Here is a 26,461-nt window from a genome sequence, read left to right as displayed (position 1 = left end):
CACCTCTCAGCGCAGGGTGTATCCGCCAGTCCGGTCAGGCCTGAGAGCGCGCTGGGGTTGGGAGCGGGATCTTCACTGACTTTCTGAGCTGCCTCCTCCTCCAGGTAATAACTGCAGGCGTCAGAGACCTCCAGGGTTGGAGAGGCTGCAACACAGAGAAGCTCTGCCTGCCCCAAGGTTTGCCTGGGGCCAGATGCCTTCAGGGCTCCAGGCATTTAAGGCTGCTGGTTCTGTCTCTGAGTGTTTGCAAGTTCACTAGAGATGCACGTGCCGAGAGCTCAGGGTCGATCCCTTTCTTAGTCGGGCTACTCTTTCCCCCCCACACCCCCAGGCCCCAGGCCCCAGGGCTCCAGGCTTCGGCGGATACCCTGTGTCCTCCTGATGGCTCTGTGCCCCACGTGTGCACGGCGGCCTGAGGGAAAGCTCACGCACTACTGAGTGCTCTGCTCACCCCAGGGCAGCCTCGGCGCTCATCACGGTCCCGCGCTCAAGGCCATGGGTCAGCCACAGACCTCCGCCTTCAGACTCGGGCTGCCCGCGTGTCCGCCACACTCACAGGGACCCGCATCTCAGCCCGCTGAGCGAATCTCTTGAAAACAGCTCCCTTGCTATGACGTAAGGACAAGCCTCCCCGCCTGCCCTGTGGGGAGAGGACAGCTGTCTGCAGGGCTGCTGCCTCCTTGAATTTCTTTATCCACAAAGTCCTCTTTAGGCTGGAGGAGCGTTATCGACTAGTGCAAGCAAAGTGTTCCGGACTACTTCTCCCAGCTCAGCTGCCTGATTTTCCCATCTTCCACGGCGGTCGGGGTCTCACGCCTGGTCCTAGCATCATGAAATTGTCGCGTAATCGTACACCTATGGGTGTGTTTTGTTACCGTCTTGTGCTCTCACTGGATCATCATTTTTTGGTCACTCTTGTTTGTCACTTCTGCGCAGACAGCCTCGCACCTTGGCTTCGGAATGTTTTCTAAACAGGCCCCCCACCCCAGCCTTCCCCTGCACTTTACAGGCTTCCTCCAAAACTGAGTCAACAGGAAAGGTGCCGTTTTATCATTCTGTTACAAATCCATATCAAGCATTCGAACAGATGTAGACGGGACCCTTTCTGATTTGTTCATTCGACACGTATCATATGAGCCAGGCTTCCTCGGCTCTGGGGTGTTGGTGGAGCAGACATGAAGAGACCAGACTCTGCCCTCACGGACGTGACGGTCCAGTGGGAGCGCAAGCGTTACTAAAATCCCCCACGAGCTGATGGAAAAGTCCCTGGTGCTGGGGAAGATTGAAGGCCAAAGTGGAAGCGGGCGGCAGAGGGTGAGATGGTTGGAGGGCATCACCGACTTCATGGACACGAGTTTGAGCAAACTCTGGGAGATAGTGATGGACAGGGAGGCCTGGCGTGCTGCAGTCCATGGGGTCGCAAAGAGTCAGACATGACTTAGAGACTGAACGACAAAGGCAAAGAGACAGGACCTGATCCCTTTGGAAGGTGAGGAATGGAGAGACTGGAGGGCTGAAATGGGAAGAAGACAATATTACTCGGGTGGGAGGAGAGGACGGGGGAAGAAGGCCAGGTGCCAGTGCCCCAGACAAGGGAGCGGTGGCCCATTCAGAGCAGAGAGGTCATGGAGACGATGCGGGAGAGGAGAGGGCGGCGGGCGCCAGGCAGAGAGGAGAGGGCTGCTCACGCGCTGGTGCGGTCTGTGTTCTGTTTTAAAGGTATATACACACACACATACGTATATACACACACTCACACACCACACGCGTGCTAGAATATATCTATACTAAAATATAAGCAGGGCTTATCTGTGGCCAAAGTGAAGTACTGAGGCTGTGAACTCTCTCCTGTGCGTGTTTTTTAAAATAAATTCCAGATACAATTAGGATAAAGAGTGACCCTCTCTCTGCAGGGGAGGACCTCACATGTTAAGTTTTTAACCAAGGACACCAAAGCTAACATAAACCTCCAGTCAACTTATCTGTGATGCACATTTTGGAGTCTGGTGATCCTTAAGCTTCTCCAAGATACTCGCGTTTCTTTTCTGATGAGAAGAGGCCTCCTCTTTGTAGGTCAGCACAAAGTCAACTCAGGAAAATCTAGGCCAGCACGTGAGAAAGAGACCCATGAGAAGGAACCAGGTGACAAAGGCATTTGGCATTTATAGAGCCCTCTTTCCAAAATAAAGTGTGTTTCAGTGGTTGTTGCAAGATTAGAAGCCAATATTCCAGAGGTCTCCTCTAGGCCCCCACCCCCCTGTTCACTGAGTGACTTTGGGCAAGGTTTTAATGTCTCCTGCCTTATAACCTGATCTGGAAAACAGAGATAAATGGGACCAGCCTTACTGGTACAGTTTGTCGAAGTCCCTGGATAAAACATGCAGAGAGGACAAGCTCCTGTTCAAAGCGCTCTGCCAGCGTTAATTAATCCTCACAGCACTCCCAAGGCCTACAGTATTAGCCACGTTTCACAGCTGAAGGATCTGAAGCAGAAAGAATAAATGGCTTGTCCAGGGACACTGATGGAGCCTGCTTGAGAACCGGGATGAGCCATTGAACAGCGCTGACATCCAGAGAAGCCACGTTTTAAGACATCACTCATAAGATGTAGCTAAATTGAGTCTGGTATGTTTTTCTTTTGAAAACAGGGTTTCCGTGTTGATGAATTATAAGGCAGCAAAAACCAGATGCATTTACAATAAGATATGATAGACAGATCCATTTGCAGTCCTAGGAACTCCTTTCTTAGACAGATGACTAGAATTAGCTGCACGCATCAATTCCACTTTTATCTCATTGGCCAGAGTTTAGCCATGTGACCCTCGACTTCACAAAGAGAAGGGACCGTAGGGAAAGGCATGTTTTATCCAAGGCAGGCAGGAGCCAGGCTAAGGCGGCAGTCTATGGCAAAGGCAGAAAGACTGCCTGGGTGGGGCCTGGACCAGAGAAGCCCTAGAGGACGGAGCGACCAGTTAGAAACTTACTGGGACAACCAGTCTTCCTGTCATCCCAATCTTGGTGTGCTTTTTTTTATGAGAACTTTTTAAAACTTGTTTTTATTTATTTGGCTGCACCAGGCCTTGGTTGCAGCTCGCGGGCTCTTCAGTCTTTATTCCCGTGTGGTTCAAACGCAGTTGCAGCATGTGGGATCCAGTTCCCCAGCCAAGGACAGAACCCGGGTCCCCTGCTTTGGGAGCTTGGAGCCTTCCCCACTGGACTACCAGGGAAGCTCCTGCCGCCTCAGTCTTCACATGGCTGAAACCAAATTCACCGTCTTTCAACCTCGTTCCCCTCCAGTATTTCCAAAGCATGTCACTCAGCATGTTTTTAGCTGAAAATAGCATAAAGCTCAGCCACCAGAATCTCAGATCAAAGGCATTACTGCTGCAGTTGATGGAATTGAAGATGCCATTAATTTTCAGGGACACTCCCACTTTATGCCCTAGTAAGGGAGGGAAATTTCTCTCAACTTAACTTTCCATGCCAATGGCCAAGCATAAGAAATTTTCATAGTTTCACTGAGGTATAGTTGACATTCAGCTATAAAGCACATATATAATAAAGCATAAAATTTCTTAAGTTCTGACAAATGTGTACACCCTGTGAAATTATCACAACCCTGAATAGTCATTGAAAGGACTGATGCTGAAGCTGAAGCTCCAATACTTTGGTCACCTGATATGAAGAGCTGACTCACTGGAAAAGACCCTGATGCTGGGAAAGACTGAAAGTGGGAGGAGAAGGGGACAACAGAGGATGAGATGGTTGGATGGCATCATTGACTCAGTGGACATGAGTTTGAGCAAGCTCCGGGAGATAGCAAAGGACAGGGAAGCCTGGTGTGCTGCGATCCATGGGGTCACAAAGAGTTGGACATGACCTAGCAACTGAACAGCAACAGTGAACAATCAGGATAATGGACATGCCTGCCATCCCTCAAAGCGTCTCACGCTGTCCCAGGCCCCCAGGCCGCAGCGTCTCATGCTGTCCCAGGCCCCCATGCCGCAGTGGTCATCACTTTGCAATACATAAATATACCAAATTAGCATCTGTGTATCTTAAGCTTACACTATGTTAGGTGTCAATTATATCTCAATAAATCTGGGGGGAAATGTATTTTTATATACCTGTTTGACTACAGCCTACTTTTTCCTTCTCCTTCTGTGGAGACTTGTACAGTTTGATACACTTAGATCTAGTCATTAAACTACTGAATCGTATTCCATCATATAATAATAATACATTTTATTTCTCCTTTTCCACTGCTGGGCACTTAAATTATTTCTATTTTATCCCTTCACAAGCAACAGACATTAAATTGTTATCCTTGAAATATGAAATAAGATCATTACAGTAATATCTTTCTTAAAAAAAAATCTAAAAATCACTGACAGCCATTGATGCTCAACATCAGAATTCCTAAAGAATATAGATGCTTGTGGGCTCTTTTTAATGAAATCAAATGCTCAGTAGACTTTCTAAGGAGCCAGAGCAAAAAAAAAAAAAAGTTGGTTTTGCAGAAGTTCTGCAGTGAGAATAAAAGCTAAACTAATATATTTTAAATATTTCTTTGATTTCCCTTGGCTTCAAAAGTAAAGTCTCACATCAGTCCATTTAAATAATTGCAAACATGTAACTATGAATGATGGGAGCAAGAAGACGTAGGACCCTGCACTGGTATTTCAGCTTGGAGAAAGATAACAGTTGGTCTTCCTTTTGAAGTGGCTTCCACAAAACCATGTTCCATTTGCATATAGAATAAAATCCGCTGGCTTACAAGGTCAGGCATGGCCCCAGGCCCTCACGTCCTTCTTGCCATGGCTCAACCCCCACCGTCCACCAAGACCTTCTTCCGGTTCCCAAAATACGCCAGACTCGCTGCCTGCATCTTAGCGCCTGCTTGCTGCTCTCTGCCACACTCTTCCTTCAGATTTTCACACGGCTGACTCTTTCTAATCACCGATTTCTCAGCTTGTGTCACCTCCTCTGGGAAGCCTTCCTTGATATCTGAGTCCAAATTAGCTCCCTTCTTCCAACCAAGACACTTTCCCTTGGGACCTTCCCCTCCCCTCCCCAAAACTCATGGCACAAATTGAAGTTATCTTGTTTCACGATGTACTAACATGTCCCTGTCTGTCCTCCATCCCCCATTAGACTGAGCCCAAGTCAGGATCTTTCTGACTTGTCCACTGCGGGCCTCAGTGCCTCATGCAACACCCAGCATTGAATGAATGAATGAAATGCAGGCTGTTATTTGATATTACGTGTGTCTTGAGATGTTCAACAAACAATGGAAAATCAAAATAACATTTGCATTGTGGTCTCCTGTGTACCTTCCTCCAGGGCAAACCATTTGTAGTAGCTGCGTTGCTTTACATGAATGTTAAACATGAATGGACAGTGAGACCCATTCGGAAAGGCACTGTTCACTACAGTAAGAACTCTGCAAAACACAGGCAACAAATGTCGCCTTTGGCGTTGACAGATTTGGTCTGAATTTCCACCCTCACCCTTACTCTGCTTCTGAGCCAGTGGTTCCCCATGGGGTTGATTTTGTCACCCAGGAGATGTTTTCTAGAGACATCGTGGCTCTCACAACTGTTGGGGGTGGGGAGCCACTTGCCTTTAGTACGTAGAGACCAAGGATGCTCAGAACAGCCTGCGATGCACAGGACAGCCTCACAACAAACAATTATCCAGCCCCAAAGGCCAAGAGCATGGAACACGGGAAACTCGAAACAAATTATTTAATCTCTCCTGTAGCTGTTTTCTCAGATGTAAATTGGCAACAAACAGCATCAACCGTCAAGCCAGGCAGGATCCTGCCTTGGGGCCTTTGCACGTCCTCTGGCTACAGTGCTCTACAGTGTAGAGATTAGGGGGAAAAGGTGGGGGCTTGAAGTTACCACAAACACACATTGTTTTATTGTGAACATCACACATTAACAGCTCATTACTTGTTTCTGTTTATTTTTATACTTATTTATTAGGACACATGACTTCTTTTGTGGCAGTGTTTCTTCTTATCTTTGAATCCTTAGCTCCTAATAGAAGGTCTAGCAGATACCTTAATAAACATGGTCTGGATTATTTAAATATTGAATTATCTAAAACATCTACTCGCTCTCCCTTTGACCCGCTCTCTCAAGATTGGTTTGCCCCTCCTATCGATGGTGTCCCCTCTGTTTACATTTCTCTTTATTACTCTTATACCTTATCTTGCTCGTCCCTTAAGTCCAGGGCTGAATTGTGTGGCACAGAAATCAATGGTCTGGACCCTTGCCTGTCTCTGTCCCCCTCTCCTGCCTCCCTCTGTCTGGCTCACGGCCTTCCTGCTCTCTCCTGACCAGCCGAGCAGGATCCTGCCTCTGGGCCTTTGCACGTCCTCTGGCCCCAGTGCTCCTCTTTTCCTGGATATCGGCATGAGATCTCAGCGCCCATTTTTCCGATTAGGATGGGCTTGAGCGCTGTCCTCACGTGCTCACTTTCTATCCATGTTTTATATTCTCTGCAGTGTTTGTTCGTGTCTTTTGCCCAAATTTTCACTGTAGGAATTTTTTTGTTAATGTATTCCAGACAACAGATTTTTGTCAGTGTGTTATAAAAGGGGTCTGGGGTTGTCTTTTCTTTTTCTTTATGGGGTTTTTTTAATAAACAAGTTTAAATTTTCATTGGAGTCAGATTATGGGTCATTTTTTTTTCATTTTTGTGTCTTAAGAAATCCTTCAGGATCCTAACGTCAAACACAGTCGCTATTTTCTTCCACAAGTGTTAAAGTTTTGCTTTTCACAGTTAAGTCTTGAATTCATCACGAATGATCATTTTATTGGGAGAGAGGGGTGCCGTGGAAGATCGAAATCCAGTTCACTCTCTTCTGCGTGGAAACCGCTGTAGTAGCCCCGTTCTCCATCAGCATCATCTCGCCTGTCGGAGGTCTAACTTCCCCACCTGGGTCAGAGGCTGGGTACTGGACAGCACCCCCGCACCCTCGGCTCACGGCCTCAAGAACCAGCATCTCTTCGAGCCCTAAACCCAGACCCATACACTCATTCATCCTGAATTCTTCTTCCTCCTACATTCTCTTGCCTCAACAGTTTTTGATTTATGTTCTTAGATGCTCTTTGATTTTATGCATAAAGATACATGACCATATGGAGAAGGAAATGGCAACCCACTGCAGTGTTCTTGCCTGGAGAATCCCATGGACAGAGGAGCCTGGCAGGTTCCAGTCCACGGGGTCACGAGACTCGGACACGACCGAGCGCAGCACAAGGCTTCGGTTAGTGCACAGCTAAATGTGTCTTTGCTTCAGATAGCTTAATCCACTTTCATTTTCAACATTTATTGTTGTGTTTGATCTTCTTAATTTCTGTTGTCTGATTTTATGCTCATTTTATTATTCATCTTTCCTCCTCCTGTCTATACAAGCTATAGACAAAGCTTTGTAATTTTTAATAAGGCTGATGTTTAAAAAAATATTGTTGATACCTGATACCATCTACATCAACACAACTTACTGTCTGCTTTAACATGACTCTATTAAGCCAGAAGGAAATGGCAACCCACTCCATTGTTCTTGCCTGGAGAATCCCAGGGACGGGAGAGCCTGGTGGGCTGCCGTCTATGGGGTCGCACAGAGTCGGACACGACTGAAGCGACTTAGCAGCATTAAGCCAGAAAATTCTTGCCCGGAAAAATGAAGTTGCAAACCTTTATTGTTTCTTTCAGGAGCTTGCTGAAAATCCATGTATCTGAACACTAGACTATTCACCTTGTTCTCTTCAGTACAAGGAACAGAAGTCGTTTCTTCCTATTAAACAACCCAAGTGGATTCACCAAATTATTGTATATTTATTAGAGCTTCGCTTCAAAATCTTCACTTCTCTGCATCCATCAATCTTCAACTATTATACCGCACACTTTGCAAAATCCTATTCAGGTCCCTGCACTGAAAGATATACCTTAAATCAGATCAAAAAACCCTCAAGGTCTCTCCCACGTTGGCCCTTTCCTTCTAGAAATGCTACTGAGACTCTCCCTCTGTTCAGCACTGAAGTGAACCATGAGTTCGCCTTTGTCTGATCTGTAGGTGATTTTGATGGTCTCTCTGGGGAGTCAGCTGTCAACACTATCTTATTTTTATTCCCTCAGCAGTTAGTTTTATAATTTTATGCATGTATTTTTCATTTCTATGTCAAAAAATTTTTGAAGTCTAACTTCCTCTAGAAGACAAAGATGCCAGCAATTTTTATTTTCCTGAGACCTGACCCCCTTTCCTGTTTTTTTTTTCAATAATAAGATATGATATGGAAATATAATGACAAATGTGATGATTTTACATTATATTGCTCTCTCAATAATTATTTTTGATATTTGTATTAGACTATATAAATACATAAACACCCATGATGGAAATTTGAGTACATTTTGTTTTATATCAGCTCCATTCTACCCATTCTATTACAGAGCATCTACATAATGTGAGATTTTCAATCCATAGATCTATTATTCATTTTTTGCACCTTTTAAAAATTATTTTTGAAATTTAATGTTACTATCACATTTAAACTCTATTATTAAATTGCATCTCTCTTGATCACTGACAGTTTAAAAAAACTGTCATTTTCCTTCTCTGGAATTCTGTGATTCATTATTTTGGGCAGAGGGAGGGTGTCTTTGATTTTATTTTCCGCAAGAGGACCTACATTTTCCTGCCATCAGAATGACCTCATGAGTTTAAATGCAAATCAGACAAAGGCCACGTGAGGAATACAGAATTCTACTGGATATCATTCTTAACACCTCCTCAATTATACGAATTTGAGAATATTTATTTTAAATAAAACAAATAAAATATTTATTTTAAAAATGAGCTAATTGAACGGGCAAGTCTTTATGCTGGGTTGGTGGTTGTTGTTAAGTATCTCTGTCGTATCTGACTCTTTGTGACTCCGTGGACTGCAGCACTTCCCTGTCCATCACTATCTCCTAAAGCTTGCTCAGATTCATGTCCATTGAGTTGGTGATGCCATCCAACCATCTGTCATCCACTTCTCCTGCCTTCAATCTTTCCTAGCATCAGGGCCTTTCCCAAAGAGTGAGCTCTTTGCAAAGAGGCCAAAGTATTGGAGCTTCAGCTTCAGCATCACTCCTTCCAATGAATATTCAGGACTGATTTCCTTTAGGACTGACTGGTTGGATCTCCTTGCAGTCCAAGGGACTCTCAAGAGTCTTCTCCAGCACCACAGTTTAAAAGCATCAGCTCTTCAGTACTCAGCCTTCTTTTATGGTCCAACTCTCACAACTATACATAACTACTGAAAAATCATAGCTTTGGCCACACAGACCTTTATTGGCAAAGTGATATCTCTGCTTTTTAATATGCTGTCTAGGCTTATCATAGCTTTCCTTTTTGCAGCCCCATGGACTTTAGCCTGTCAGTCTCCTCTGTCCATGAAATTTTCCAGGCAAAAATACTGGAGTGGGTTGCCATGGCCTTCTCCAGGGCATCTTCCGGGCCCAGGAACAAGCTCACATCTCTTGTGTCTCCTACATTGGCAGGTGGGTTCTTACCACTGGCAGCGCCTGGGAAGCCCAGGAAACAGACACCTGCTGTTCAGTCGCTCATTAGTGTCAGACTCTGTGACCCCATGGACTGCAACACACCGGGCTTCCCTGTATGAATTAGCAAATATGTATAACCTGAACTTGGGAAATCAGGCAATTTGATCACATCCTGGAATTATGGAGACACGACAAGTAGACTATAAAATAGATCTCAATGAGTTCCAGCAGAACAGTCACTAAAAACCCAGGTAGCTTTTTGAATGTAACCTCTGTTCATGAATTCTACTGCTAAGTCACTTCAGTCATGTCCGACTCTGTGCGACCCCATAGACGGCAGCCCACCAGGCTCCCCCATCCCTGGGATTCTCCAGGCAAGAATACTGGAGTGGGTTGCCATTGCCTTCTCCAATGCATGAAAGTGAAAAGTGAAAGTGAAGTTGCTCAGTCGTGTCCGACTCTTAGCGACCCCATGAACTGCAGCCCACCAGGCTCCTCCATCCATGGGACTTTCCAGGCAAGAGTACTGGAGTGGGGTGCCATTGCCTTCTCTGCTATTCATGAATAAAGCCAGTTAATCGAAAGTTTAATTATATTACTCAAATATGAACATAATAAACTTTAAAATTAAGTATAAGAATTTTGAGAGTAACAAACTCATAGCATTAACATTCTTTTCTGTAAATACTGAATCTGTACACACTTTCAGTTCAGTTCGGTTCAGTTCAGTCGCTCAGTCATGTCCGACTCTTTGCGACCCCATGAATTGCAGCACGCAAGGCCTCCCTGTCCATCACCAACTCCCGGAGTCCACCCAGACTCACGTCCATCGAGTCAGTGATGCCATCCAGCCATCTCATCCTCTGTCGTCCCCTTCTCCTCATGCCCCCAATCCCTCCCAGCATCAGAGTCTTTTCCAATGAGTCAACTCTTCCCATGAGGTGGCCAAAGTACTGGAGTTTCAGCTTTGGCATCATTCCTTCCAAAGAAATCCCAGGACCGATCTCCTTCAGAATGGACTTGTTGGATCTCCTTGCAGTCCAAGGGACTCTCAAGAGTCTTCTCCAACACCACAGTTCAAAAGCATCAATTCTTTGGTGCTCAGCTTTCTTCACAGTCCAATTCTCACATCCATACATGACCACAGGAAAAACCATAGCCTTGACTAGACGGATCCACACTTTATAAATATGCATTTGAAACAATTCAAGAAAAAAAAACTTCAAATTTTTGTAAGTGTAAACATTAGTAAATGAAAAAGGCTTGATAATTATTCTAGAGGGTTGTTTTCATTAATTCAGTCTCTTCAGGGTACTTAGAGAGAGCAAATAGATTAATTTTCTAAAAGCTGTTTAAAATATTTGAGATGTTCAAGCTTGGGAAGGCCCAATATTTGTCAAAGATCCATTAGAAGTAGTTGCTAATAATATCTGCAGGATTTAAAATTAAAATAATAGATTATAGTGTGATATGCTTCAAGACTAAGCTAGAGTTAGTTTTCCTTTCACAACTTTAATAAGTTGAATACTTATTTTTTAAAAATAAAATATTTCTGGACTTCCCTGGTGGTCCAGTGGTTAAGAATCCACCTGTCAATGAGGGGACATGGGTTCTATCCCTGGTCTGGGAAGACCCCACGTGCTGCAGGGCAGTTAAGCCTGTGCACCGTAACTAAAGCCCACCCTAGAGCCATGCTCCGCAGCAAGACACGCCACTGTGACAAGAAGCCCAAGCAGCCAAAAACAAATAAATCAATACAGGGTTCTACAAGAAATGAACCATTTTAAATAAATAAATAAAACTACTTCTGGGTAGTATTTTCTATATGTACATACATCCCTTGAGGGCACCAAAGAATCCTTGGATAAATATATCCTTCCTTTCACGTTGCTCATCAAGCGTTTAATCATTAAACATAGATTTATTAAATGCTTCTTATTGTCTATGTAATGGGCAAAACACTGGGGATACAGTGAGAAATGAGGAAGGCTTACTAGCAATACGTTCAAACGGACACACATAATTTTGGGTTCTTGTAATTTTTTAAGAGCAAAATGTCTACCCAGGGTTCCATTAGACGGCTGCTTCCTTTGGGCTTCCTATAGGTGGCGCAGTGGTACAGAATCCGCCTGCCAATAGAAGAGAGGCGGATTCGATCCCTGGGTCTGGAAGAAACCCTGAAAAGAGAAATGGCAACCACCCCAGTACTCTTGCCTGGGAAATCTCATGGACAGAGGAGTCTGGCGGGCTACAGTCCATGGGGTCTCAAGTGTTGGACAAAACTTAGCGACTAAAACCAACTAGCCCAACAGTAAATACACCATGCATTCTCATTCCTCTTTTGATGCGAATTGGGCTTCCCTGGTGACTCAGCTGGTGAAGAATCCGCCTGCAATGCAGGAGACCTGGGTTGGGAAGATCCGCTGGAGAAGGGCACTGGCTACCCACTCCAGTATTCTGGCCTGGAGAATTTCATGGACAGAGGAGTCTGGTGGGCTACAGTCCATGGGGTTGCAAAGAGTCAGACACGACTGAGCGCCTTTCACTCACTCATGAGAACTTCAGAATTCTTAAACTCACAATGGACAAGCTGAGTGGCAGCGTATTAGATCACATCTGAGCTCCTTCGACGCATCTTGTCCTGATGGCGTCTTGTGAATCCAGACGGAAGAGCACACGAGACTGCTCACAAAAGAGAAGCAGCCACAACAGCAGAAGAAAACCGGAACTTCTTCCAGCTCTCTCGATGGAAAATAATATTGCAAAATCCTTGTCACAGGAACAAAAGAATGATGTCAGTGATATCAAAAGATACGCCCACACACACACACAAAAGTAGGGAAAAGTGTACTACAGAGGGTTGAATCCGTTAATTTTTTTTTTAACAGTATTATTTTTCTGGACTTTGTGACATGTGTGGGTTTTTTAAAATCAGCTTTAAAATCAATTGTGACTCATCATTTTTATTGGTTTATTAATTATTTCATGATTTCTTTGCTCATTCTAAGTATTTGCCCTATATCTAATGCTTTTCTCATAATTTTATATACATCTTTTTAAGAGGGCTAAAATCATTGTAAAAGCTTCAGACCTCAAAAACCAGGATCTGGGAAACGTCCCTCGTGGCCAGTGGCAGACTCCACCCTCCCAGTGCTGGGGGCCCAGGTTTGATCCCTGGTCGGGGAACTAGATCCCACAGGCTGCAACGGAAGATCCTGCTAGCCACAGCTGAGACCTGGCACAGCCAAATAAATAAACAAATATCTTTTATTTTTTTATTTTTTTTTTTACAAATATCTTTTAAAAACCACCAGGATGTATCACTACTAGTGAACCACAGAGCTGAAGTTCCTGGGTTCATGGGACTCAGACTGCAGTGGGAGTGCATTTGTCCATTGCCCTCTAACAGTGGTAGTGATTGGCCTAGATTTCTGCTTTTTTAAATCTTTTTTTTTTTTTAACTCCTAAATCTGTAGGGGAAAAAAATCATTTCATTTAATTCTGAGTTTATATTGTAGATGACTGGCATAATGGGAAACAGAAGATCACTCAGCAAAGAGAGGTAGATTACCACGATGACACTACACCACAGAAGAGCTGGCTTCCGTGGAACCCAGCTCAGGCCCTACAGCACACCCGCTGTTATCAGAACCTAACTCCACTCCTTGACTCTGAGCTGTTACGAGCTGTAGTTGTGATGACAGAGAGACAGGCAGAGTATGTGTTATTGAGAAGAGGTTCAAACTACCTTCACTCCCCCGCCCACTCCGCCCCCCCCCCCCCACCCCGGTTTTGTCTCTGCTTGCAATTCATCTGAGCCTTCCTTTACTCGGTGCTATTCTGATTTTCTCTTTGAACCAGTTATAATAGCAGCCTAGGCCCCTCCTACGAGTACAATAAAGCCTTTAATGTGCATATTCATTTTGATATCTGTATATAAGTCATGATTTTACCTCTTCCTGAAAATTATCTTTCAATAATGGTCAGGGCTGTCAAATTCCCTCTCTCCCAGAAGAGAAAGTTGCAGCCAGCCTGATTTTTGTCTCTTTATAGATTATATGGTTTTTCCCTCTAGATGCTTAAGTTATTCTCCTTTATCCTTGAAAATATGTGTCATCATAGATGAATGGTCTTAGTTTGTTTTGACATGGTGAATTAAAAAACAGAGTTGACAGCCTCCAAGTTACGCCAAAAAATTTAAAAAATCATTCTGATTACCTTAACTATTTGTGAATTCTCTGGTTCAGTGAAATTTGTGGATGTTATTGAATATCATTGAAATGCAACAGACTTCTGATTTTTCACATTAAAAGTATTAAGCTATTTTAGAGTTAGACAAGACCCAGGGGACACTGTACAAGCCCACATTCCTGTGCAGTTATTTTATTTCATGCCCATTCAGACTATTTTGATCCCTTCTAATGGTATTATTGTCTTAAATTTCAAGGATAAATTTAAAAAATCACGTGTACTATGATGTTATTTTGATCCAAGAGTTGTCCTCCAGACAGATTATTTGAGATTGTTGTAATGCTGTCAATACGCTTATGTGTCTTATAGTGATGCAATTTATGGAAGTCTTAGGCTTGAAGTACCACATAGTTAGCATACTCAGACTATATGTTTAAATAAACAGGAATGTTTATCTTCAGAAAATAAATGCACTGCTTCAAACCTGCTATTTTTCTACACCCATATTTTCTTCTTCAAGATTGTGCTTCATGTATCACTTCCCCTTTATAATTTTTTATAAATGTATACAATTCCATAAAAGATGAACCATTGACTTTATTTCTGTGAATCACATGACAAGTTGAAATACATCAAGACTGAATCACTATTCCTAGCTGAATTCTGCAGCTAGGAATAGTGGGAGTTCAAGGTTTTGACTGATATCACCTTGATGTTATCCTCAAGTGTAGAAATCTCTGCTTGCTACAACAGTTAAACTTTGTAAAATGTAGATATATCATAAGACTATCTAGAAAAATTCTTTCAGGACAAAGTCCACAATATAAAGTTAAGTGACAAGAGAAAATGAGAGAGACAAAAATCCTATCTACCTTCGCATTATAATAAACTAAAATTAAAATAAACACATTATGTTGATTTACATATTTTTAAAATATTTATTTTTATTTATTTGTTTGGCTGGACATGGTCTGAGTTGCAGTAAACAGGATTTTTGTTGCAGCGTGTGGGTTCCCTGGTCAGGGATGGAAACTGGGCACCCGGCATTGGAAGCACAGCGTCTTAGCCGCTGGGCCGCCAGGGGAGTCCCTACTTGATTATTTTTAAAATACAAAGTGAAAGTGAAAAGTGAAGGCCGCTCAGGCGTGTCCGACTCTTTGCAACCCCGTGGACTATATGGTCCTAGAATTCTCTAGGCCAAGAGATACACATAAAACACAAAAAGCTTTACTCTGAATGTCGAGATTAGAAGTGCTTTGATTTTCATATTTATACTATTTTATACTTAAAGTTTGATATAACAGGCTGAGATTAATTTCAGAAAAACAGTATTGAGGAAAGGAAAGAAGCCAGTCCTCCCTTGGTAGAGTTCAAATTCTTTGGGTCAACACGTAAGAGAATATTCGCAGCATGGCCCAGCCTGCCCCTCGGACCTCACCTCTCATCGTCTCGCCATCCACGCACCTCACACTCTACACTCCAGCCACACATTAAAAACAGCATGGCACCTACATCCTCAGCCTTCACCCAATCCCATTCCCTGCTGTTGCTGTTTCTGCCTCAAGAAAGCTTTCCCTGGCTCCTTTCAATGGTATCAGCTGTATCCACAGCATTTTGGAAATACGTCTTCAACAGAACTTACCATACTTTGGCTATTTCTTTACATTTTTCTGCACTCACCCGTGGGTTCTCTGAGGGGAAGGACCATATCTTTTGCATCTTTGCGCCCCTGTTGTCTTTGCCTTAATCAAGTGGGCTCTCTATTTGTCAAATAAACGAGTGAGCAACGCCCCCCGGAGAAGATTATGGAAGCTCTTGTTTTCCCATTTCATGTGAACTTCACTTCTTGAGAAGCCCAAGAGGACTTCCTGCATCCTCTATGAAATTTGTGTCTGAAATGACATTCTTTTCTACATGTTCAGTGAAAAAGCCAAATACGGAAGGTCTGTGTACATGAAAACTGCCTTTTCTTCCAGAACAAACGAAACACTTCTTTGTATGTCTGGGGAGAAACTGGTTTTCTCTTAATAAATATCCAGTTTATAAATAAAGAACGCAATTTCTAAAGCTTGCTGCAGAATCACATCCAGGTCAGGAATTGTCATCCTTTTGTGTCTATCTCACTTACTTTGAAGTTATTTATTATTCTGGTTAAAAATACACTGTGGGGAGCCCAGCTCCTGTAAAAAGAGAACTTGGTTGGGTATGTAAAACAATTCCAGACTTCATAAAGACTGTCCCATGAATATGTCCTCATCTCTTGGATAAGTCTCACAGTGATCTGTTTAATAATTATGGAGTATTGTTTCCTCAAAGGACTTGGATTTCATTAGCCTCCCTTTAGCATTCCTATAGAGAAGATAATTTTAACATGCAAAAACAAATGAGAACATGGAAACCTGGTGTTACTGGTTGAATTTTGTTTTCCCCCAAAAGATATGCTGAAGTCCTAGCACCTCGTACCTTAGAATGTGACCTTATTTAGAAATCAGTCACTGCAGATGTAATTAGTGAAAATGAGTCCAAATAAAGTAGGGTGGGCTCATTATCCGACAGGACCGGTGGTTTTGTAAGAGAAGAAGAGGCTCAGAGACAGAGACACACGGGGTAAAGCTAAGGGCAACAGAGGCAGAGAAGCTGCATGACCACGGCCTGAGTGTGGCCTGCCCACCAGAGCAAGACCCAGCTTTCCCCAGAGCCGGTCCCTCCCATTGGAAACGTGCACAAGCCTCTTATCCTCATCCTCAGAGGACAGATAGAAGAAGCAAGAACTGCGATCCCACAGCCTCCAAAATGAAAACCACAATCACAGGAAACTAATCAGAACAACCACGTGGATCACAGCCCTGCGTGACTCAATGAAGCTATGAGCCAGGCCGTGTGGGGCCACCCAAGACGGACGGGTCATGGTGGAGCGTTCTGACCAAACGTGGTCCACTGGAGAAGGGAATGGCAAACCACCGCAGTATTCTTGCCTCGAGAACCCCATGCTGCTCCTCCTGCTGCTGAGTCGCTTCAGTCGTGTCCAACTCTGTACGGCCCCATGGACGGCAGCCCACCAGGCCCCCCCGTCCCTGGGATTCTCCAGGCAAGAACACTGGAGTGGGCTGCCATTTCCTTCTCCAATGCCTGCAAGTGAAAAGTGAAAATGAAGTCGCTCAGTCGTGTCCAACTCTTCGCGACCCCATGGACTGCAGCCCACCAGGCTCCTCCGTCCATGGGATTTTCCAGGCAAGAGTACTATATGAGCAGTATGAGAATGCAGAAAGATAGGACACTGAAAGATGAGCCCCCGAAGGTCCAAAATAGGCCACAATGCTACTGGGGAAGAAGGGAGAGATACAGGGTGACAGAGGCAGAGGCACAGCGACGCATCTACAAGCCAAACAACAGTAAAGATTGCAGGCAAACGCCAGGAGCTAAGAGAGACAAGGAGAGGTTCACTCTGACTCTTACGTAACTTGATTTCAGACATCTGGTCTCCAAAACTATCTCAGTACATTTCTGTTACTTTCAGTCACCCAATTTGTGGTACTTTGTCACAGTAGCCCCCAAAAAACAAATACACACGAATAGACTCAACCCTTCCCCCGGATTTTACATCGAATTTATTGAATAAAATAGGACCCAGTCCATGTCTTTTACCCCCTGAATCAGCCTAGAGTCAAACAACAAACAACTACAACTCTCCAGTGATAATTCCAGTTCTGCTGCAAATGCTGGCCACGACTATCGAGTCCTGCAAGCTGTAGAAGGTGAAACATGAATTTGCCAAGAGATAAACATGCAGAGTACATCATGAGAAACACTGGACTGGAAGAAGCACAAGCTGGAATCAAGATTGCTGGGAGAAATATCAATAACCTCAGATATGCTGATGACACCACCCTTATGGCAGAAAGTGAAGAGGAACTAAAAAGCCTCTTGAGGAAAGTGAAAGAGGAGAGTGAAAAAGTTGGCTTAAAGCTCAGCATTCAGAAAACCAAGATCATGGCATCTGGTCCCATCACTTCATGGCAAATAGATGGGAAAACAGTGGAAACAGTGTCAGACTTTATTTTTGGGGGCTCCAAAATCACTGCAGATGGTGATTGCAGCCATGGAATTAAAAGACGCTTACTCCTTGGAAGGAAAGTTATGACAAACCTAGATAGCATATTCAAAAGCAGAGACATTACTTTGCCAACAAAGGTCCGTCTACTCAAGGCTATGGTTTTTCCTGTGGTCATGTATGGATGTAAGAGTTGGACTGTGAAGAAGGCTGAGCACCGAAGAATTGATGCTTTTGAACTGTGGTGTTGGAGAAGACTCTTGAGAGTCCCTTGGACTGCAAGGAGATCCAACCAGTCCATTCTGAAGGAGATCAGCCCTGGGATTTCTTTGGAAGGAATGATGCTGAAGCTGAAGCTCCAGTACTTTGGCCACCTGATGCGAAGAGTTGACTCATTGGAAAAGACTCTGATCCTGGGAGGGATTGGGGGCAGGAGGAGAAGGGGACGACAGAGGATGAGAGGGCTGGATAGCATCACTGACTCGATGGACGTGAGTCTGAGTGAACTCCGGGAGTTGGTGATGGACAGGGAGGCCTGGCGTGCTGCGATTCATGGGGTCGCAAAGAGTCGGACACGACTGAGCGACTGAACTGAAGTGAACTGAAACTTGTCTTTTCCTTAATTTTCCATTTAACCTTTGGCAAGGTTGGTCTAAGAATCAAGAACAAACCCAGTGGGCTTAAACTAGGCTATAATTTTGCATTACCGTTTGTGTCGTCATTTATCTGCCCTGATGTACTGTGCAGTTGAGATTCCTGGTTATTAACCTTTCATTTAAAGCAACCTGACTTTTGGGTTAGAAGCTAAAATATTAGGAACAATTACCTTAAATGGCACAGCATTTCACATCAAGGAAATTGGCCTTATGAATGCTCTTTTTTAAGTAGCCTTTTTGTTACCTACAAAGAGGTAACACAGGCGAGAACTAAAATGGATAAAAGGACATAGATTCAAACGAGGAATTAATCTACATGATTGTAAGTGATCAGCTTGTTAGTCTCACCAAAAGCAAATATATAACTCGAGCAGCAGAAGAAAGTCTTTGTTAAAAGCACAGAGCAGGATCCAAACTTTCAGTTTTAAAATCTTGGCTCTACCATTTATTTACCAGCATTAAGATCCTGGGCTTCCCTGGTGGCTCAGTCGATAAAGATTCTTCCTGCAATGCAAGAGAACTGGGTTCAATCCCTGGGTCAGAAAGATCCCCTGAAGAGGAAAATGGCAACCCACTCCAGTGTTTTTACCTGGAGAATCCCATGGACAGAGGAGCCTGGCAGGTTACAGTCCAGGAGTCACAAAGAATCAGACATAATTTAGCAACTAAGCCACCCCCACCTCCAAGATCCTGGAAGAGACACAAAATCTGCCTCCATTTCCACAAACATCACATTGGGAGAAATAAAAGTATCTCTTTATAGCATTGTTGTAAGCGCAAAAAGTTCTTAGCCTGCAAAATCAAGGGAGAAAAATGCTGCTGGTACTTTGACCCTAAAAGAAATCAACCCTGAATATTCACTGGAAGGACTGATGCTGAAGCTGAAGCTCCAATACTTTGGCCACCTGATGCAAAGAGCCGACTTCCTGGAAAAGACCCTGACTCTGGGAAAGATTGAAGGTGGGAGGAGAAGGGGACGACGGAGGATGAGCTGTTTAGATAGCATCACCAACTCAATGGACATGAGTTTGAGCAAACTCCTGTCTGCTGGGAGATAGTGGAGGACAGAGGAGCCTGGCGTGCTGCAGTCCACAGAGTCTCAAAGATTTGAACACAACTGAGTGACTAACACTTTCTTACATCAACACCATAAGAATTAAATCATTGAATACGCACACAGACCCTTAGGCAGTGCCTGGTAAGTAAGTCAATAAACGTGTGTTCTAGTTACTAAAAGCTGTGGTGGCCCTGACCTATTGGATAGACCAGTAGGAAGCACAGGCAGTAAACCAGCATCTGAAAACCAGGACAAGTGGGGTCGAAACCTAGCTGCCATTTAGTTCTGTAAATACCAGCCAATTACCTACCCTCTGGAAGAGAGGCTGGCAGACCAGGGACAGCTAGGTCCAGCCCGCTGCGTCTATAAAGCACGTTGGGTTGGAAGGGCGCCACACGCGTGCGTTGATACAGTGGCTGTGGCTGCTTGTGAGCTGAGTAGCTGCAGCAGAGACCGTGTAGATCCCTGAGCCTAAAATATTTACTATCAAGCCTTTTACAGAAAAAGTCTGCCCTGCTCTATAAACTTCAAGTATCGAATTTCCAGAAGTCCATCGGTGACTTCAGGGGATTGGTTCCAGACCCGGTGGACCCCAAACTCCAGGAATGTTCAAGTCCCGTTTATATAATGGTGCATATAAGCTACATGTATCTTCCGGTGTACTTTATTATTTCATTTTGCTTTCTTATGCTTCACAAATAACTTTTATTTTATATGGATAATCTTTTGCTTTTTAAGAATTAAGCATTATTTTTTTTTCAAAGGGACCTGCTGGTAATACATGAAAAAATTTGCAAAGCATTCTGTGCCGGCATCTTTTCAGTTGTCTGTCCAAAAATTTAGCACTGTCTCAGATTATGGACAACCTTTAAATGATATTTTAGTCTATTTGTCCAGCATTAGTATTTTAATAATATTCCACTCTAAAATTTGTACTTTCCTGATATAAGATACATAGGGATAAAATAAATAAAATACTCCAGTACACTTTAAATCATCTCTAGATTCCCAATAATACCTAATACAATGTAAATATTATGCAAATGATTTGGGGGTTTGGCAAATTCAACCTTTGCTTTTGGAGTTTTCTGGATTTTTTTTCTTCCTCTGAATATTTTCACTCCAGTTGGTTGAATCTGCAGATGAAGAACCCGCAGACACGGAAGGCTGACTGCATAAAGGATGTCAATCATAGCTCCTCCTTTACAGGGTAGAGTGATGGTAAATGAAAGAACACACGCAGAGTGGGAAGGAAGGCACTTCTCAGAGTCGGCAGCACGTCAAATGTTAGACGCCAGCCGGCGGAACCCACGGCTAAGGCTACAGTTCTTATTTGTCTTAACTTTTTAAACTGAATTGAATTATCTGAGGTCAGGCATAACACTCAAGCCACACCTCTCACCCTTTCTTTTTCCTTTAATATTAGGTTGACTTCACACTGCTTACCTGCCCGGCTCCTGGACCTATTTAAACTGGAACACACCATTCTAAAGGTTAGCCATTCTATTACTCTGCCTTCCAAGAGATCACCTAAAATCTCATGAGTCCTCCTTGAGTTTAATTATACACCTAAATATTTTCTTTAAAAGAAAGCAATTTGCACATTATAGAAGCATCCTTCATGTCATTTAAGTTAATTAAGGTACTAGCATCTATTATGTGTTTGGCCCTGTTCCAGGCACTGGAGAAGGGAATTACTTTAAGTCGAGTTGATATGAAAAGCCTCAGTGTGATGGAAATATGTAAATTGAACCAGTCACAGAAAAGGCTTCTCTGGTGGCGCAGAGGTAAAGAATCCACCTGTCAATGCAGGAGACATGGGTTCAATCCCTGGACTGGGAAGGTCCTCTGGAGAAGAAAATGGCAACCCACTCCAGTATTCTTCCCTGGAGAATCCCACGGACAGTGGAGCCTGGTGGGCTACAGTCCACGGGGTCACAGAGAGTCAGACACAACTTAGCAACTAAACAACAGCAAGCCAGGCAAAGGCAGAGAAGAGCACGCAGGCAGAGTGAAGGCCTTGCAGCTGCCTCAGTCTGGCTCCTTCGATGAAAGGCAATAAGACGGGAGGACTGAAGCAGAGAGGCAGGGACGGTGATGCAAAGTGAGACAGAGCCAGGCAAGTCGGGACCAGGCTGGGTCTCGTGAGATAAGGTGAGAGGAGGAGCTTTTTTATCAGACCCACAAGGAAACGCTGAAGCTTTTAGACATCTCAGAATGTGTGTGATCTGAATGACTCTCTGAGAGATATCCCCGGGTGCTCCCCAGAGGACTGCTTAAATGAATGAATGAAAGGGGGTAGCCAGGTTTCTGCGTCTATTATTAAAAAGTCGACAGGGGAGGGCTCAGAAACTCTGCTGGAAGCAGGCGCCTCAGAAAGCTAGTCGGAGCCTTCCCTGCCGGGCATGCTGGGTATCCCTGGATGTTGCTCAGCACTGCTGTGCGCCAGACCCGGAAAAGGAAAACACCAGCTGAGGAGGAGCCGATCTGGGGCGGCAGTAGCAGGGCGTGTGACGGTCCTCCCCAGCGTTCTTGAAAGTCTGTTGGGCAAATATTTAAACCTCTGCGGTTACAGCCAGAAAGACAAGGTTGTTGTTAATCACTAAGGTGTCTGACTTTTTGCAACCCCATGGGTTGTAGCCCGCCAGGCTTCTCTGTCCATGGGATTTTCTAGGCAAGAATGCTGGAGTGGGTTGCCATTTCCTTCTCCAGGGGATCTTCTGATGCAGGGATCAGGCCTACACCTCCCACGTCTCCCACGGCAGGCGTATTCTTCATCACTGGGCCACCAGGGGAAATATGCAAACATGTGGAACTCTTTCAGGCTCTAGTTCAGAAGAATCCAGGCCAGAGGTCCCATGCTCCGAGGTGCTGATTGTGCATTCTGGCAGGGCAGGATGTACTTTGAAAATCGTTTGTCCAGGACACCTTGCGCTGCCTTTAAAATTAACGAGCCCGCGTGGCCTGGGCTCTTTGTCTGGGTCTGGATGCCTAGCTGGTCTGTGTATGTTTTAAAATATTTACAGCGTATGAAGTAGTGTGTTAGACACATAGCATCTTATCCTCACAAGCCTCTATACTTATTAATATTAATAATTAATTAATTAACGATTGAATAAACAACCCACTCCAGTATTCCTGCCTGGACAATCCCATGGACAGGGGACCTGGCAAGCTATAGGCCATGGGGTTGCAGAAGAGTTGGACATGACTTAGCAACCAAACAGCAACAATACTTGAGAGGCACTTAGAACAGTGCCTCTCACCCAATAACTCTTAGCTAGATTCAGCGCCATCATTTTCATCATTACTATTATTGCTATTAATATTACTATTTGCTATTATTAACTCAACCAACAGATGAAGGAACTGAGGCTCAGAGAATTGAAGTAACTTTCCCAAGGTCAGATGACAGGGTGGGAATTGAAACCCCAAAGTCTGACTTCAAAACTACCAGGCTCCCCAAATCTACAGTGATAATTATCTGGTTGGAACTATATTATTATTTGGGCCAATATTTGAACCAGTTGTCTACAGTATTCCTCCTTGATGTCATTTGGAGATTTCCTATACACACACACACACACACACACACACACAGCTGTCCATATAAAAATAGAGTCACAGTTCCAGTACACTTAAGACCCCTAATAAATTACAATAATAAGCTCTTTGAATGATAAATAAATGTGCTACTTTTCTAGGGGAAAAAACCCAAAAAGTTATTTTTTAAACTTCAAAAAATATATCAGAGACTTAATCAGTTCAGTTCAGTTCAGTTCAGTTGCTCAGTCGTGTCCGACTCTTTGCGACCCCATGAATCGCAGCACACCAGGCCACCCTGTCCATCACCAACTCCCAGAGTTCACTGAGACTCACATCCATCGAGTCAGTGATGCCATCCAGCCATCTCATCCTCTGTCGTCCCCTTCTCCTCCTGCCCCCAATCCCTCCCAGCATCAGTCTTTTCCAATGAGTCAACTCTTCCCATGAGGTGGCCAAAGTACTGGAGTTTCAGCTTTAGCATCATTCCTTCCAAAGAACACCCAGGGCTGATCTCCTTTAGGATGGACTGGTTGGATCTCCTTGCAGTCCAAGGGACTCTCAACACCACAGTTCAAAAGCATCAATTCTTTGGTACTCAGCTTTCTTCACAGTCCAACTCTCACATCCATACATGACTACTGGAAAAACCATAGCCTCGACTAGACAGACCTTTGTTGGCAAAGTAATGTCTCTGCTTTTCAATATGCTATCTAGGTTGGTCATAACTTTTCTTTCAAGGAGTAAGTGTCTTTTAATTTCATGGCTGCAGTCACCATCTGCAGTGATTTTGGAGCCCAGAAAAATAAAGTCTGCCACTGTTTCCACTGTTTCCCCATCTATTTCCCATGAAGTGATGGGACCAGATGCCATGATCTTCTTTTTCTGAATGTTGAGTTTTAAGCCAACTTTTTCACTCTCCTCTTTCACCTTCATCAAGGGGCTTTTTAGTTCCTCTTCACTTTCTGCCATAAGGGTGGTGTCATCAGCATATCTGAGGTTATTGATATTTCTCCCAGCAATCTTGATTCCAGCTTGTGTTTCTTCCAGCCCAGCATTTCTCATGATGTACTCTGCATATAACTTAAATAAGCAGGGTGACAATATACAGCCTTGACGTACTCCTCTTCCTATTTGGAACCAGTCTGTTGTTCCATGTCCAGTTCTAACTGTTGCTTCCTGACCTGCATATAGGTTTCTCAAGAGGCAGGTCACGTGGTCTGGTATTCCCATCTCTTTCAGAATTTTCCATAGTTTATTGTGATCCACACAGTCAGAGGCTTTGGCATAGTCAATAAAGCAGAAATAGATGTTTTTCTGGAACTCTCTTGCTTTTGCGATGATCCAGCGGATGTTGGCAATTTGGTCTCTGGTTCCTCTGCCTTTTCTAAAACCAGCTTGAACATCTCGAAGTTGACGGTTGACGTACTGCTGAAGCCTGGCTTGGAGAATTTTGAGCATTGCTTTACTAGCGTGTGAGATGAGTGCAATTGTGCGGTAGTTTGAGCATTCTTTGGCATTGCCTTTCTTTGGGATTGGAATGAAAACTGATCTTTTCCAGTCCTGTGGCCACTGCTGAGTTTTCCAAATTTGCTGGCATATTGAGTGCAGCATTTTCACAGCATCATCTTTCAGGATTTGGAATTGCTCAACTGGAATTCCATCACCTCCACTAGCTTTGTTCGTAGTGATGCTTTCTAAGGCCCACTTGACTTCAGCTTCCAGGATGTCTGGCTCTAGGTGAGTGATCACACCATCGTGATTATCTGGGTCGTGAAGATTTTTTGGTACAGTTCTTCTGTGTATTCTTGCCACCTCTTCTTAATATCTTCTGCGTCTGTTAGGTCCATACCATTTCTGTCCTTTATCGAGCCCATCTTTGCATGAAATATTCCCTTGGTATCTCTAATTTTCTTGAAGAGATCTCTAGTCTTTCCCATTCTGTTGTTTTCCTCTATTTCTTTGCATTGATTGCTGAGGAAGGCTTTCTTATCTCTTCTTGCTATTCTTTGGAATTCTGCATTCAGATGCTTATATCTTTCCTTTTCTCCTTTGCTTTTCGCTTCTCTTCTTTTCACAGCTATTTGTAAGGCCTCCTCAGACAGGCATTTTACGTTTTTGCATTTCTTTTCCATGGGGATGGTCTTGATCCCTATCTCCTGTACAATGTCACAAACCTCAGTCCATAGTTCATCAGACACTCTATCTATCAGATCTAGGCCCTTAAATCTATTTCTCACTTCCACTGTATAATCATAAGGGATTTGATTTAGGTCATACCTGAATGGTCTAGTGGTTTTCCCTACTTTCTGCAATTTAAGTCTGAATTTGGCAATAAGGAGTTCATGATCTGATAGTGTAAAATAATTCTCAGTGAAAAACATCCCATGATTATGATTCCAATTCATAGCAATAAATCTCCTGATGTTGCAACTGCCATTTCAGTGGGGGAAGTACGTGATATGTAAAAGCCTGGAGAAATTTCCAAAGACATTTTCTGATTCATGCACAACTTTAACATTTTTATTTATTTATTATTTTTGCTTCCTCAGGTGTTTCCTGAACAAGGTCTCAGGGAAGCAAAAAAGGAGGCTTATTTCTGTGGGAACATATGCAGAATTAAAAACCTGCAAATTACTGTCAATATGGTGAATACTATTAAACACGGAGGAAAGTAACGCTGACTAAAGCTGCAAGCAAACAGACCGTGCGGAACCTCGGGCCGCGGTGCCCACTGAGAATCGCAGCGTTCATTCTGCTTGTTTGGGATTTTTTGTGACAGGTTCCAGGCGCACAAACAGCTTTCTCTCTGCTCCCTCCTGCTTCCGGCCGGCCGACAGCATATGCTGAAGAGACCTTGTCCTCGCTCTATTCAGTGACTCAGGAACCTGCAAGGTTTGAGTCAGATTGTAAAATAATTCCCATTTGTCCCCTTTTGTGCTCTTTATTTAAAGTTCACTGAAGGGGAGAGTCTTTGCCAAATTAACTGGCAGGCTCTGCAGCTATCGCCACACCAGGCTGGTGTGAAAGGCAGAAGGCTTCCTTAGTGCTGCCCCTGCGGAGCCACCCACAGAGCCACGACCTGCTTCAGGGATGGTGGATTTCCAGTCCATGCTTCTTGCCCAGAGCCCTTGTCTAAATGCCAGAAACGCACTGGGGTACACGTGTGACCATCAAACACGAAAATCTCCTTTTCTCCTCAGTCACAGAACCTCAGTTTTATTCACATGTCTGGCAGGGGTCCCTCAGGAAGAGAAGGGTGGTCATGTGACCAATGTGTGACCAATGAGAGCTAAGCAGCAATCTCCTGGGGATTCCTGAAGCAGTGAATTCTCACCCCTGACAAGGGGATGGTGTTGGAAAAGAAGTACCCTGCCTGCCTCCTCCTTGCTTTGGAAG

At 44.0% G+C, this 26,461-nt stretch overlaps 1 long non-coding RNA gene across 1 annotated transcript; it reads left to right on the top strand.

The window, feature by feature from the left end:
• LOC139186416 (uncharacterized) lies at positions 1 to 25,950 on the top strand. The gene is made up of 3 exons (XR_011569962.1): positions 1 to 104; positions 20,946 to 21,012; positions 25,615 to 25,950. It is a non-coding gene; the product is annotated as an uncharacterized lncRNA (long non-coding RNA).
• Positions 25,951 to 26,461: the final 511 nt, after the last annotated feature.

This window comes from Bos indicus, chromosome 13 (genome assembly GCF_029378745.1).
Source record: "Bos indicus isolate NIAB-ARS_2022 breed Sahiwal x Tharparkar chromosome 13, NIAB-ARS_B.indTharparkar_mat_pri_1.0, whole genome shotgun sequence".
Classification (NCBI taxonomy): Eukaryota; Metazoa; Chordata; class Mammalia; order Artiodactyla; family Bovidae; genus Bos; species Bos indicus.
The sequence above is the reverse complement of the archived record's forward strand: the minus strand, read 5'-3'. Positions and strand labels throughout refer to the sequence as shown.